The sequence below is a fragment of the Thalassophryne amazonica genome, chromosome 13 (assembly GCF_902500255.1).
Source record: "Thalassophryne amazonica chromosome 13, fThaAma1.1, whole genome shotgun sequence".
NCBI lineage: Eukaryota > Metazoa > Chordata > Actinopteri > Batrachoidiformes > Batrachoididae > Thalassophryne > Thalassophryne amazonica.
Window position 1 is genome coordinate 84,176,840 of NC_047115.1, and position 15,384 is coordinate 84,192,223.

The window sequence follows — 15,384 nt, forward strand, 5'->3', positions numbered from 1 at the left end:
CACGTTGAGCTGCCATTTCACAGTCTCAAGACAGTGAAGCGGCTAACTTTTTAACACACATTTTCAGCAACAATTCAGTTCATTTTTCGGAAAATCCATGCTTGAGGAACAGACAATTTGAACCCGAGAGCCAAGCAGAAATCTGGCGCTACCCTCAGCTTCAACACTGTCAAAGAGGGCTCTCTCAAACAGCCTGGCTCCAGAAAACCTCCTCTCCCCTTCTCGTGTCTTCATGGGCAGTAAACAAGCAGAGAGCAAACAACAGCAGTTGAGAGGATTCACAGAGGCTCTTGTCTGGTATTGGAAAATGTCACAGGTTGGATCGGTATTTTCCGATATGTGAATTATGTCTGTATCGAAAGCCGATACCAGATCGGATCGCTCGCAACCTTAGTTTCACTTGCTTTTTCTGACATAGCACCCCCTGCACGACATGATGTGAGGATTAGGATTCATTTAATGTTTAGCTCCGTTTGTCTGCCGTGAAGACAGCTTGTTAGTTGATTGCTACAGGTTGTTATCCTAACAGTAATCGGGGGGGCAGATTACTCAGCGACTTTCACCACAGCCATCACCTCTTCAGCGTTCTGCTCGCTGTGAATAATCCCATTAATGATCCACAAAGAGAAAAGAAAAAGTAGTTACACTTTTAACAACAACATCAAGTGATTAATTATGAGCTGCTGTGGTTAGACGGGTGATGTTGTGACATAATCGTTTCAGAAACATTCTGTATCACTTGTGCACAAATCCAGCATTTTCAGATTAACCCTCTCTGGGACCCGTTTTCAAACACTATTGTTTTCGGCCGCCGTGTGGATGAAAAGCGAAAACGATACAGAACTTACACAAATACACCTACATCTGTTCTCATAAGGACAGGGCCTGGAGCTCTTTGGCCATAGAGATGTTGCTTATACTTGGAGAAAGAAAGCGTAACCCAAAGAACACCGTCCTCACAGCGAAACGTAGCAGTGGGACTATTATGCTGTGGGGATGCTTCAGTGTGTCTGGAACTAGGAATCTTAAGGTGGAAGGACTCATGAAGAAAGAAGGATATATGAAGATTTTGAAATAAAAGCTCAAGCAATCCAGAGCAAGAATTTTAGCTGAGGAAGCTTCTGCGATTTGAAGCGAAATGTCCTCGCGTCAAGCAACCCAGTCCAGTCGAAGATTCAAGCTTCTCTACTATGGATACCACCTGGACAACTGAGAGCCTACACAGAAACCTCAAGCAATCAGCAGCAAAACTGAGTCTGGGTCATCACTTTGTCTTCCAACACGACAACAACCCAAAACATACATCGCTCCTAGTAAAGAACTACCTCCAAAAGACCAAAGTAGACATTACGGACTGGCGTGCACAAAATCCTGACTTGAATCCCATTTAAAATGTTTGGGGAGAAGTGAAGACCAAATTCCATGCCAGAAGACCATCAAATCTGGAGGCGCTTGACGGATTAACCAATGAAGAATGACATGTCTCCTCAGGAACCCATAACAAAAAACTGCAGGCTGTTATGCCTTTTGTGGATCACAGAACGCACCACATAAAGCTATATAGTTTTTTCCAGCCCTGTGGATCCTATATATATATATATATATATATATATATATATATATATATATATATATATATATATATATATATATATATATATATATATATATTTTCTAGTTTTATTTTGTGTGAATAATAATGAGGAGCAGCACTTTTATTGTGAAGGAAATCAGTTATGCCATTTTGGTCATGTGGTGCATTTCTTCGGACACGAAGCAGCACGCAGTTGTCAAAGTGTTGAGAGCTACAGTGTCTGGAAAACACCAACAACACAACCATGTTTCACACAATAGATGGTTACTTTCAGGAGGTGGCCAAGGATTTTTTGTTTTAAAGACCGTTGAATACTGAAATATAAATGACAAGTTCTTAAAATTTTATTTGTATAAATATGCCATGATAATAAGAAAGTAATAAAAAATAATGAATTAAGATAACCAACAGATTAATCCATTTCTTTTTTATTTATTTTTTAATATCAATAAAATAAAATAAAAATAATAACCGGTAGGTGCAGCCCTAAACGTGAGCCATCCATAGATGACTCCCTCTGAAAGGGACAGTGGCCTGTTGCAGGTTACCTCTCCATCCAAGGCCAGTACCCATTTACAGCTGGGTAGTTTGGGGCAATGCAAACTACTCTGTCTTATCCAAAGTATCGAATCCAGTTCCACATACTAGTAGCTGAAAGGCCCCGACACTTGCAGAGTAAACTCGTCTTAAACCATTGTAAACTGTGTGCAGCTTTGTGCAAGTGCGCCAAAAAATTTTTGAAATGTTCAAAATCTCCATCACACATTAATTACGTGAACATCATGCAAACAATTCAGAAACACTGCACGTGATTGCAAGTGATTGCATACCGCATCTGAACAGTTATAATAAGATATTAAATCTATCATAAACATACTTTTACGGCTGCACACAAGAGGAAAAGAAAATACAACTGTTTTACCAAGCCATGACAATGTAAACATGACAAATAATTACCTTTTTAGACGGCTCCAAATGTTTTCTCCAGCTCATTCAGCGTGAGCGTGAACGGCGCTGCTGGAGTGGTCCTCTGTGATTCAGGAAGCAATTAGAGCCATTTTCAACAGACAACTTGCAGAGGAAATGATTAATTCGCTACAAAATAATTATTTTATATATGCAGCATCCAGCATAGAGCACGTGGCAGGCGATGGAACAAAGCACAGCATCCAGCTGGGAACACAACGGGTGGGATCATCATGACAACATGCGTGCAAGTGCGTGAATCAAAGTCATGCAAATGTCAGTTCACCTCAACTCTGAATCCCATTATATTGGTCAGAAATGTCCATTTATATGAACAAGCAATCTAAGCTAATTTAAGCCTATATGAAACATAGATAAGATGTAATGTAATAAAAGGAGCAGCTTTTATTCTATCTTTTATAATTCTTACTGTTACTTTTGGGGAGTCACAGCTCTATCCAGTGTCCCTGTACAAGAAGCAATTACATCGGCTTGCTCCTTCTATTGTAAAGGGCAGCTCCCACCCTTTGCACAGCGATTTTAAACTACTTCCCTCGACGGAGGTTTTTAGTCCCAAGATGTAGAACAAAGTGGAACAGAAATAGCTTTGTTCCTGCTGCTTTCATCGAACTGAATAAGCAGTAGCAGCTATTGCATATGGATTTTTATACTGCATTTTATTGATCTGTTCTTTTTAAATGTCCTGGACTTGTTGGAAGCTTGAGCACTTTTACCTTTACATTTATTATTTTTTAATGGTATTTTATTTGTAACATAATTTTCTGTCAATTATGTGTTGTAATAGTGAGTTTCCTGTACATGGGTTGGATGTTTACCTCGCTTGCTGCAAGCAAATCTACCTACGGATATAAATGAAGTAACCTGTTACCTGTTTAGTAATACAGAGTGATGCACTATATAAAATTATTTAAATTATGGATATAAAAACACAATGTATAAAATCAGTAGTATATAAAATATATTTTTTTACTGATTGATTTTTTTTATTTTATTTATTTATTTTTGCAGTACCATGTGATGGTCCTTAATTTTCTTCCTATGAAAATTCCAAACTACTGACAAAAATTTAAAATGGTATTTCAAAGTAACTTCTTCTGACAAATACAGTCTCAATCTTTCATGGAACACTACATCTGCACTTAAACACCTGCATGAATTGATGCCGTCATCAGCAACAAACATTAACAAAACTAACCTGTATTTTAGCAGAAGATCAGAGATTCATAGTTCTCCATGGGGAGCAAAACAACACATTGCTCGACCAGTAACAGCACAACACCCTAGCAAACTGCATGAAAAATGATTGGGCTAATCCAAATTCTGGAGATCATCTTCAAAATTAGAAAATAAATCCTTCAGAATGAGAGAAGCAAATGGCAATGAGGCAGACAAGGAATGGGTGTAATAAGCAATGATGATGGGCAGAAGAGAATGGGAACCGCCCGCAGGATGACGTGACCTCCCCATTGCTCCATCAGCTCCAAGCTCACAGTCAGAGGCAGCTCCACCCACAGCGGGAACAGAGCAGAGGAGGAGATCAATGGGGGAGGGAGCCAGAACAAGCTATAGGCTGTGCTTCAACAGCATGAGACACAAAGGAGCAAGCCCAGTGGAACTACATTTAGTATCCAAAAGGACATTTCACTGTGCATCCAGAAAGTATTGACAGTGCCTCATTTTTCCACATTTTGTTATGTTACAAACTTATTCTAAAATAGAGTGAATTCATTTTATCCCTCAAAATTCTACTGACATTTTTTTTTAATTTTTGCGAATTTATATATATATATATATATAAAGAAATCACATGTACATAAGTAAGTATTCAATTTAATACTTTGCTAATGCACCTTTGGCAGCAATTACAACCTCAAGTCTTCTTGAATATGATGCTACAAGCTTCGTGCACCTATCTTTGAGCAGTTTTGCCCATTGCTCTTTGCAGCAAGTAAACAACATGGCACCACAGTCTAAAAAACACCAAACTTTGCATTAGAATTTGCATTTTTGTATTACAATTTTTGGCCACTGAGTCTTGGGTCACCCTAGGCATCCCAAGTCCCAGGACCTCGAGGCAGCTTTGTGTCTTGCACGAGCACCAAATGCAGAGCTGCTAATTTCAGGAGCTACTCAAATGTGCTGCAGTATGCTCAAAAAGGTGGCAAATGATGCTATGAAAGCAAAGTGTATTTAAGATTATGTACTTTTATATCTGAAAAAGGCAACACAAACAAAACTAAATCAATGACACTGCTGGTCTTTAGAAATGAAACAAGCGTTATTCTTTTTGCATGTTCAGAATTGGATGGAAAATTGATAAAGTGAAGCAAAATAAAGTAAATAATTCAAAATTTGCAATGTGTTTTAACCTATTAGCCACAACTTGAGGCAATTCAATTTAAATATGAGGCACACTTCATATTTCATTATTTTGTTATATTTCATGACATTATTATATATTAGTTATAAATAATGTTAAAGGACATGTCACACAGAAATAACAACTTAATTGAAATATCATATGTCATGGCTAATTTGATTTCATGGTCATTGTGATTTTATGCAATTGCATGATTGTGTAATGGAACTTGTGTACTGCTTTAATAATTGTTAAAAAATGAATAAATGCAGAGATGCAAACATTTGTACATGTCTGCAAAACAATGTTCCATCCGCAGATCTGTGCACATTTGCAAGTAATGTCAAGGATCCACCATGTAGAATTTATTTATGTCCAGAGTTTAAGGATCCAGTGACCAATTTCATTATTTATTTACTTTAATACTCAATACAATATTGTTGACAAAGAAAACCTGAAAAGCCTACTTTTAGTACACAGAAAATTCACAAGCGGTATCAATAAGGAATCAAATCGATAATGGTATCAATAGATAAAATCTTATCAATACCCATTCCTATAAATTATGTATAAAGACTGTTTCCATACTGGAACTCTATGTGCACTATTGTAAAAAAATTATTTTGTTGTTGTTGGTCTTTTTTTGGGGGGGCGGCTTTAGAAACTATGGTACCCCGCCCTAAATCTTTTTCCAGGTACCATTCAAAGTAGCTTTTTTCCTAAGGCTTTTTCACATCTTCATCACCCTCCTTCATTTAAATATATCATCTATGTGCAAGCATAATGCTTCATAAACTTCCTATTACATGCCCATCGCAACTATCCATGCCCATGGTGCCTGGAATTCTCTCTGTGCCAACGACATGGAAAAAACAGCTTTCTGAGGTCACACTAACCCAGGGACCTAGATTCTGACAGATCTCCATCAGCAGCTGGATTCATGCCAAGCAGCATTTGTGGGCACAAGCCATCAATTTCTCTCTGACACACACACACACACACACACACACACACACACACACACACACACACACACACACACACACACACACACACACACACACACACACACACACACACACACACACACACACACACACACACACACACACAGCCTTCTTAAATGTAAAAACCTGCACGTTTAAATAAAAATACTGCTAATTATTAGGGTTGGGTATAGAGAACCGTTTTTTTGGGTATCGTTAAGAAATGATTCGATCCATCAGTATCAATAGTCTTTTTGCTTAACGATTCCCTTATCAGTCCTTCAGAGCAGCCATTGTTTTTGAGGGTGTTTGTCGGGAAAATGATCATTTCTCTGCGTTGATTACAGACCCTGCAGCGGGTCTGTAATCAACCGTTTCTGCAGCGTGGCTCTGCTTTGAACCTTGAGCCAATGAAGCAGCGCTCTGATCCGCTGCTTCATTGGTTCTTTGCTTCACTCCTCTTCAGAAGCGGCAACTCCGTTTCTTAACCCTCTCAAAGCCATTAAAATATGCCAATCATGAGTCACTTTTTTGTGGATTAAAGTGACTAACTGGGACTCACTGAAAGAAACAAGAATCGTCCTCCGTTCCATTGCTCCAAATGCTGTGCTACTCTCTACTGAGTCAAGTTAGAAAGACAGAGTCCGCTTGGAATTAATAACTTCAAAGAGAATCACCGTTTTAATCAACTGACACCGCTTTCCAAACATTACAATAGAACCAATAAAATGCAATTGATCAAAATGACGTGCAGCAGCCCAAAACTGTCTGGCTGCAGACCTGCAGACTCCAGCAGCCATCTGAGTTCAGCTCAGACATATGGAGAGACTTTCATGCCATTAATGTCTGAAAGGAAATGCTTTTGACAAAAACTACAGATTTTGTTTATTTCTATTTATGTCCAGAGATCAAGGATCCAGTGACCAATTTCACATTTATTTACTTTAAAACTCAATAAAATGTTGTTGACATTGAAAGCCTGCAAGGCCTATTTGTAGTACACAGAAAATTCACAGGAGGTATCAATAAGCGAATCGATAAGGAATCGGATTGATAAGCGGAATCGATAATGGTATCGACATCGATAAAATCTTATCAATACTCATCTCTACTAATTATAGTGTACACTACAAAAAATAAAATCAGCCCAAGTTGAACTTTACTGAAATAATCTTCTCCTATTTCACCAAATTTCACTTTTACATAAATTACAGCTGAATAAAAACACTTGAACCTGAAGGCAGATCAAAGAGAGAGATGAGACAGGGGTGCACAATAATATTGAGAAAATATCGATATCGACCAATAAAAGCTCATGAAGTGAATATATATATATATATATATATATATATATTTGTATGTGTGTGTGTGTGTGTGTGTGTGTGTGTGTGTGTGTGCGCGTGTGTGTGTGTGTGTTGTGACAGAACATCACTTATGTCAATGTGGACATGTAGTGTATTTTTCTCGACATTATCCGGCATGCACGTGTCTCAGTGATGAGGACTACAGCAGCTGGAAAACGCCAAGAACACGCCCATGTTTCACCTGATAGATGGTTACTTTCAGGAGTTGATGATGGACCTGTTGTCTGCCTGAGTGGTTGCCATCCAGAACCCAAAGCTGTTCTGTAGTGTTGTGGATACAGTGAGGTGTGGTACCAATGCTGCTCACAGACCTGATCTGTGTAATGAGATTTTGCCTTCAACATCAACTGTTTTGTTAGGATTATCTCAGGGAAGCATCATGCAATCCTGTTGAAATACCAGAAGATTTTTCAGTTTTATTTGAAAACACATATTCCTTAAAAATGTGACATGTTTTGTTTTGTGCAAAATACAGCTGACTGTCATTGGGTTGTTACACTGCTGTTTCTGACACAGAAATAAGACACAGAGCTGTAGGCGACAGACTACAGAGGAGTATAGTGTGAATTAAAATCAGAACAGACGCAGCTAAGCTGTAGCATATTACATTTTTTTTCTTTTGAATTAATGTGAGGCTATTTAACTTCCCACATGGCTAACAAAACTTGCCACCAATTAACAAAAGAGGATACCAGTTTTTGAACACCAGAGAAAACCCTGATTATTTTACATAAGAGCTGAATATAGTGTGAAGACAGTTACCAAATATATAATAAACTGAGATGAGTTTTAATGTCATCCTCAGAAAGTGACAACTGCATCATCAATTTAAGTGTCAGGCATGCCAACACAGCATCTGTCAAACTAGCTCATGCAGCCAACATGCATGACAACAAGAAACACCTGAAAAGCCTGCAGGAATTTGATCCCACCAGGCTGACAAAGTAAGCTATGAGCTTAACTGAATGAGATCTCCAGTACCTACTGTTTTGTAAATGTGATTATGAACTGCAATGTCCTGACCCCGGATAAGCGGTTGAAGATGATGATTATGAATTGACGAACATGATGAAACTGTCAGGACAGATATTAACACAGAAATGTGATTTTATATATATATATATATATATATATATATATATGTATATATACGAGGTCTCTTAGATAATAAACCGACCCTTTTATTTTTTTTTTTAACTATATGGATTTGAATGACATGCGATTACACCAATCATGCTTGAACCCTCGTGCGCATGCGTGAGTTTTTTCACGCGTGTCGGTGACGTCATTTCCCTGTGGGCAGGCCTTGAGTGAGATGTGGTCCCGCCCTCTCGGCTGAATTCCTTTGTTTCACACGCTGCTCGAGACGGCGCGCGTTGCTTTATCAAAATTTTTTCTGGACCTGTGAGGAATATCCGAGTGGACACTATTCGAGAAATTAAGCTGGTTTTCTGTGAAAAGTTTAACGGCTGATGAGAGATTATGGGGTGTTTCTGTCGGTGTAAGGACTTCCCACGGAGCGGGACGTCCTGCAGCGCTTCCAGGCGCTGTCGTCGGCCTGTTTCGAGCTGAAATCATCCTAATTTAAGGCTTAATTCATCCAGGACATCGTGAGAGAACAGAGAAGATTCAGAAGAGGCCGGCATGAGGAATTTATGCGGACATTCCACTGTTTAAGGACATTTTTTTAATGAAAGACGTACGCGCAAATTCGCCGAGTCGTTTCCGTGACGACTCGGCAAATCTGTGTGCGCCGCGACAGGAAAAACACCTCCGTGTTGAAAACCATTTGTAGAATTCAGGCGGCTTTTAATGGCTTTCAACAAGTGAGTAACTGAGAAATTGTTTAACAGCTTGGGCATGTTCCAACTTGCCCGTTAAGATTTCCAACGGAGGTGTTTTTCCTGCCGCGACCCCCCGCGGTCGGGTCCAGCCCGACATGCGACTCTGCCTGCACGTTCTTTCATTACAAAATGACCGTTAACAATGGAATGTCCGAATAAACTCCTCGTGCCGACTTCTTCTGAAAGTTCTCTGTTCTCTGACGACTTACTGCATCAACAGAGCCTGAAATGTGGAAGTTTTCAACTTGAAACGGCGAGACGCTGCCGCCTCGAAGCGCAGATCGCCGTCAGGCGCCGTGGACCGTCCTTAAAGCGACACTACCAGACCAAAATCTCTCATCAGCCGTTAAAATTTTTACCGAAAACCAGCTGAATTTATTGAATGGTGTCCACTCAGTTTTGCCTTACAGTTTTGAAAAAAATTTTATCAAACAAAGCAACAGTCTCTGAGCCATTCCTAAACAATGAAAAAAATCGACGAGCGGGTGGACGACTCCTCACTCAAAGACTGCCCACAGGCGAATGACGTAACCGACAGGCGTGAAAAAACTCTTGCATGCCCACGAGGGTTCAAGCATGTCTGATGTAATCACACGTGATTCAAATCCATATGGTTTTTGAAAAAAATAATAAGGTCGGATACTTTTCTAATAGACCTCGTATATATATATATATATATATATATATATATATATATATATATATGTTTAAGGAGCGGACAGTTAAAATTGATGTGATTTTCTTACCGTTTCAATTCAACAGCAAATAACACTTGCAAATACACACTGGATCTCTATGGTATAACAAGACGCCAGCCGGGTGTTGTCATGCCAGTGATGAGGAAGCAAACCGAAGTGACGTTGCCGCGACCCATAGAATAGCATATTAAACAGAGTAACTATTCATTAGCGTTATGTCAATGTTCCTGTCTCTACATATTATTTGGTTTTCGGTGAATGATAAAAGGTTACCAAACACTAAAAATGTCTGTTTCACTTTCTCTACTGGCATATACAGATATATTCCAAATAAGCACAATAATAAGGGATCAATCATCCCCAAGCTTTAACCAAAGACTTTCATTAAGATCATTTGAATATCCATCTCCCATAACACTGGTCAACATGATTTTTCTTGCGTGGAGTTCTTGCAACGGATTTTGGGTCATTTTGGGGCACTGAATCAGAATCTGGTGTTAGTTTTTGCAAATCACATCACATTTTTAAGATACGAAAACATCTGTGCCATAAACGATATTACAGTTCTTGTTCACATTTTGCGAACCTGGTTTAAAAACTATGCTTTTGAAGCTCCTTTTGTGCATGATTAGTGGCATCAAACTCATGAGTGAATGGGCAACTTTTGTGGAATCCATCAATACGGAATATGCAGACTGCGAAGAAAAACACAACAAAAAGACAAAAATGATGTGATCAAGGAAATCTGAGCTCATATCTGGATTCAGCACCACAAAATGAACCTAAATCAGTTCTCAAAGTCCGTGCAATAATTTTTCTTAGTGTTGTTGTTGACCGGTATAATCTTCCTGTTTGCAAAGGATGACTAGCCATCCCAGAGGGTGTGGCAGGGCCTAGGACAACCAGGAGATTACTATCCATCACTCCATGATAACCATCCACAGTGGCCATCTGAATAACATCTGCTGCCCTGGACGTTGGAAATGAATGGAGCATGTGTGTCAGAAATAGTCATGCTTGTAGAGCTGTGCAGAGTCACAGTTATGGATATTTGGTGTGATGTTGTGACTGTCCATCTATAGTCTATTACAAAAACAATGTGTAAACATTTAAAGATGACGTGATTGACAGCGTTTTCATTCACTGGATACTTTGACTCATGACCAATAATAGCAACAGTTTTTATTGTTGTTGATGTTTTAATTAAACTTGCTGTTTCCCCATTGTATGGACTACAGTAGAAATATGTTTTCACTGTGTCATCCAGGTACTTTTATTTTGGTATGTCCATTGAATTTCACTAAATAAATTCAGTAACTCATACCGCTGTGAGCACTTTTTTTGCTGCCTGGGTTTCCTGTTTGTATGAGGTTTTACCACCCACCCACCCACCCACACACACACACACACACACACACACACACACACACACAGCTGAAGCTTTCTGTTCTCCGTCAATCACGAGCTAACCAGTTAGCTGCACCACTCCCTCCAGCCACTGACGTCTCCACATTCAGACCTTCAAAATCATCTTTTTTTACACACAACGCCTTACAATCATAGTCTTTGTACATATATAGTGACAGGGGAATGGTTTAAAAAAAAACTGGTTTGTTATGAAAACCTGCTACACTTACCGTAGGCTAGCTCAGCCCCTTTAAAATGTCTCCTGCTCAGTCTGGCTGGTCCCCACCTCCTCCGCCAGGGTGGAAAAGGGGGCGGGCACAGAGCAGCAAAGCTTGGCAGAACGCTGCCCGGCAGTGACGTCACACACAGGAAGCGGGGACATTTGTTTATGTTTTGCTGTTCTTATTTGTATTTAGGTATGTATATAACTAAAAATAAGACTGAACTTGAAAATCTTAATATTTGGGAGAAACTTAAAAAATGCAAAAGTCATTTAAATAATTGGTCACAGAGAGACTTATCCATTCTGGGAAGAATATTTATCACAAAAATGGAAAGTATCTCCAGACTGGTCTACCCGGCATATACACTAGGATTTCCTAAGTCAGCAATTAAATCTATTAATCAAATTAACTTTGACTTTATATGGAGACGAAAAACTCATTATATAAGAAAAGGGAATTTAGTCAAACAGTTTGAAGATGGAGGGTTACAAGCTATAGATTTCGATAGCCTTAATGGTACTTTAAAAATAAATTGGCTCAGGTCTTTCTTGATTAATCAAAACAGCCTATGGTTTCATATTCCAAATAAAATATTTTCCGAAATGGGAGGAGTTAGCTTATTACTTAGAAGTGATTTTGACATTTGGAAATTACCCATAAAACTTTCATCATTTCACCAGCAAGTTTTATTGTACTGGAGACTAATTTATAAACATAATTATAGCCCTCACAATACTCCACTATGGAATTGTCATTATATAAAATCTAGAAACAAATCAATCTTTTTAAAGAATTGGTATGAAAAAGGAATTTGGTCGGTGATGCATTTATTAAATGATAGAGGCATACTATTATCATTTGATGAATTCAAAGCTAAATATAAACTGGAAGAAGAGAAAAAAGAATTTCTAAAAATTATTAGAGCTATCCCTCCAAATATTTTATCTACAGCAACCAGTCTTTTTCAAAACCCCATCTGCAGGTCCCCAGAACTACCAAAACTCCTGATAAACGGTCAAAATGTTACGGCTAGAACACTTTCAAATTCCAAAATTAGGGAATTTTTTACTAATGCTTTGTTCCCCTATAAATCCAATCCAAAGTCTATCTTGCATTTATTCTCTCATGATCAAATCAAAAAAATTAGAACAGATTATATAAAACTTCCAATTCCACCAAAAGCTAAGGAAGTACACTTCAAAACTTTTTCAGATGTTTATCCTTCAAAAGATTTTCTCAGACACCGATTTGCTTTTGACGATAACAGTTGTTCTTTTTGCGAACGGGAAATTGAGTCAACTGATCACTTATTTTATGATTGTATATACGCAAAAGCTTTGTGGGATGACATGAATTACTGGCTTTTTCCTAGAATCCCAAACTTAATTGATTTTTCAAAATATAACATCATATTTGGAATTCTAGGAAAAGAAAAGAAATTTGAGAGTGTTCTAAATGTAATAATTGTGCTGGGTAAATTCTTCATTCACAAGTGCCGTTTCCTGAAGACAAAACCATCCTTCTCCACTTTTCACAAGGAACTCTGCCTCAACTTCTCATCTGTGAAATTTATGAACAAAAATCAAGCCATGGAACTGCATTGTTTATTTAACGAATTGAACTTATCAGAAAACCCCTAGTTTAAATTGATTTTATTTGCCTTTTTATTTTACTTTCTTTATTTATATTTCTTTGTAAAATTTAATTTATTTCTATATGTCCTTTACTTGTATGCTGGTCATCACTCAGTTCTGTAGCCTGTTGTGGCAATATTCAAATTGTTTCTCTATTTGTGAAATGCCATTTATGTTGTATATGTTCTTTCTCTTTTTAGGAAAGAAGGGGGGAAAAAAGGGGAGAGAGGGGGGAAAAAAAGAAAAGAAAAAAAAAGAGCATGCAAAAGTGTCGCGAGAAGATGACGTACTAATTTGTGATACGTTCAAGACACACCGGGATGTCGGGATTTCACACAATCATCTTTTTTTTTTTTTTTTCTCCCCCCAATGTCTGTCTGTGTTTGTGTGTATTCTGTGCTTGGATTGTGTTATCAGTTATTTTGTTGTTCTTGAATTGTCAATAAAGTTGGCTTAAAGGGAAAAAAAAGTTTTGCTGTTCTGCTTTAATTTTGCGTGTCACTGGAAAAAAACACTTAACACATGTGCTAAATACTATTTCTGAATAGAATTTTATGTAGTGAAAAATAAACATGCATACAAATGAGCACAGTAGCATAGGAGGAGGAAGGACACAGCCAGTGCTATAAATAGCTTGCATCTATGTGAGCCAATCAGAAGCGCTCAGTACATAGAGCTCTTAGCCAATGAAATGGAGTAACCGGCAGGTAACCGGTGTCTGCCGGTGTGCCTCCCATGGAAAATGGTGCCTCCTTGTCAGCACGAGCAGCGGAGGCGGGTACCAGCCAGAAGCCTCTGCAGCTTTGTGAATGTGACGTAATGTTATTTTTTCTTTTTCTTTTCGGGCCCTCGAGATTTAATATAAGCATAAGCATATATATATATATATATATATATATATATATATATATATATATATATATATATATACACGAGGTCTCTTAGATAATAAACCGACCCTTTTATTTATTTTTTAACTATATGGATTTGAATGACGTGCGATTGCACCAATCATGCTTGAACCCTCGTGCGCATGCGTGAGTTTTTTCACGCGTGTCGGTGACATCATTTCCCTGTGGGCAGGCCTTGAGTGAGATGTGGTCCCGCCCTCTCGGCTGAATTCCTTTGTTTCACACGCTGCTCGAGACGGCGCGCGTTGCTTTATCAAAATTTTTTCTGGACCTGTGAGGAATATCCGAGTGGACACTATTCAAGAAATTAAGCTGGTTTTCGGTGAAAAGTTTAACGGCTGATGAGAGATTATGGGGTGTTTCTGTCGGTGTAAGGACTTCCCACGGAGCGGGACGTCGTGCAGCGCTTCCAGGCGCCGTCGTCGGCCTGTTTCGACCTGAAAACATCCTAATTTAAGGCTTAATTCACCCATGACGTCGTGAGAGAACAGAGAAGATTCAGAAGAGGCCGGCATGAGGACTTTATGCGGACATTCCACTGTTTAAGGACATTTTTTAATGAAAGACGTGCACGCAAATTCACCGAGTCGTTTCCGTGACGACTCGGGAAATCTGTGTGCGCCTGAATTTTACAAATGGTTTTCAACACGGAGGTGTTTTCCCTGTCGCGACCCCCCGCGGTCGGGTCCGGCCCGACCCGACATGCGACTCTGCCCGCACGTTCTTTCATTACAAAATGTCCTTTAACAATGGAATGTCCGAATAAACTCCTCATGCCGACTTCTGAAAGTTCTCTGACGACTTACTGGGTCAACACAGCCTGAAATGTGGAAGTTTTCAACTTGAAACGGTGAGACGCTGCCGCCTCGAAGCGCAGATCGTCGTCAGGCGCCGTGGGCCGTCCTTACGGCGACACTACCAGACCAAAATCTCTCATCAGCCGTTAAAATTTTTATGGAATGGAGGAACTTAATCACAGCTTTGTCCACTAAATGCGAGTAACTGCCCTCAGAAAAAATTGACCTAAAATAAAACTCAGTCAATCCACAGTCTGACAAATCTTTAAACAATTTCCGCCTATCACTAGAATACATAGGACAGCACATTAAAACATGAACACTTTCCAACTGACCACACTGACACACAACCCATCTGGATGTTTTCCAATCACTTTTAAAAATGCTGCCAACCCACAATGCCCCAGTCTCAATCTAATCAATTTGACTTGATCCTTACGACAGGATGAGGAGAGGAGTCTCTTATTTTTAATCGAAGGCTGACACATAAAATACTGCCGCCCTACCGACTCACTCTCCCACTGCTTTTGCCACTTCTGATCACTCAACTCTTTAAAAATACTATAACAATCAACCTTT

The 15,384-nt window shown here is 39.0% G+C and overlaps 1 protein-coding gene across 6 annotated transcripts in view; it reads right to left on the bottom strand.

The window, feature by feature from the left end:
- The window catches only part of klc1b (kinesin light chain 1b), a 101,708-nt gene extending 90,165 nt beyond the window's left edge, over positions 1-11,543 (bottom strand). Inside the window, exon 1 of one of the 6 annotated variants that reach the window (XM_034185243.1) lies at positions 11,470-11,543. The gene's annotated coding sequence lies outside the window, so the exon portion shown is untranslated. Of the gene's footprint in view, positions 1-3,776; positions 3,952-11,469 lie in introns of those variants that run through there. The other 5 variants (XM_034185245.1, XM_034185244.1, XM_034185242.1 and 2 more) reach the window with 5 other exon arrangements.
- Positions 11,544-15,384: the final 3,841 nt, after the last annotated feature.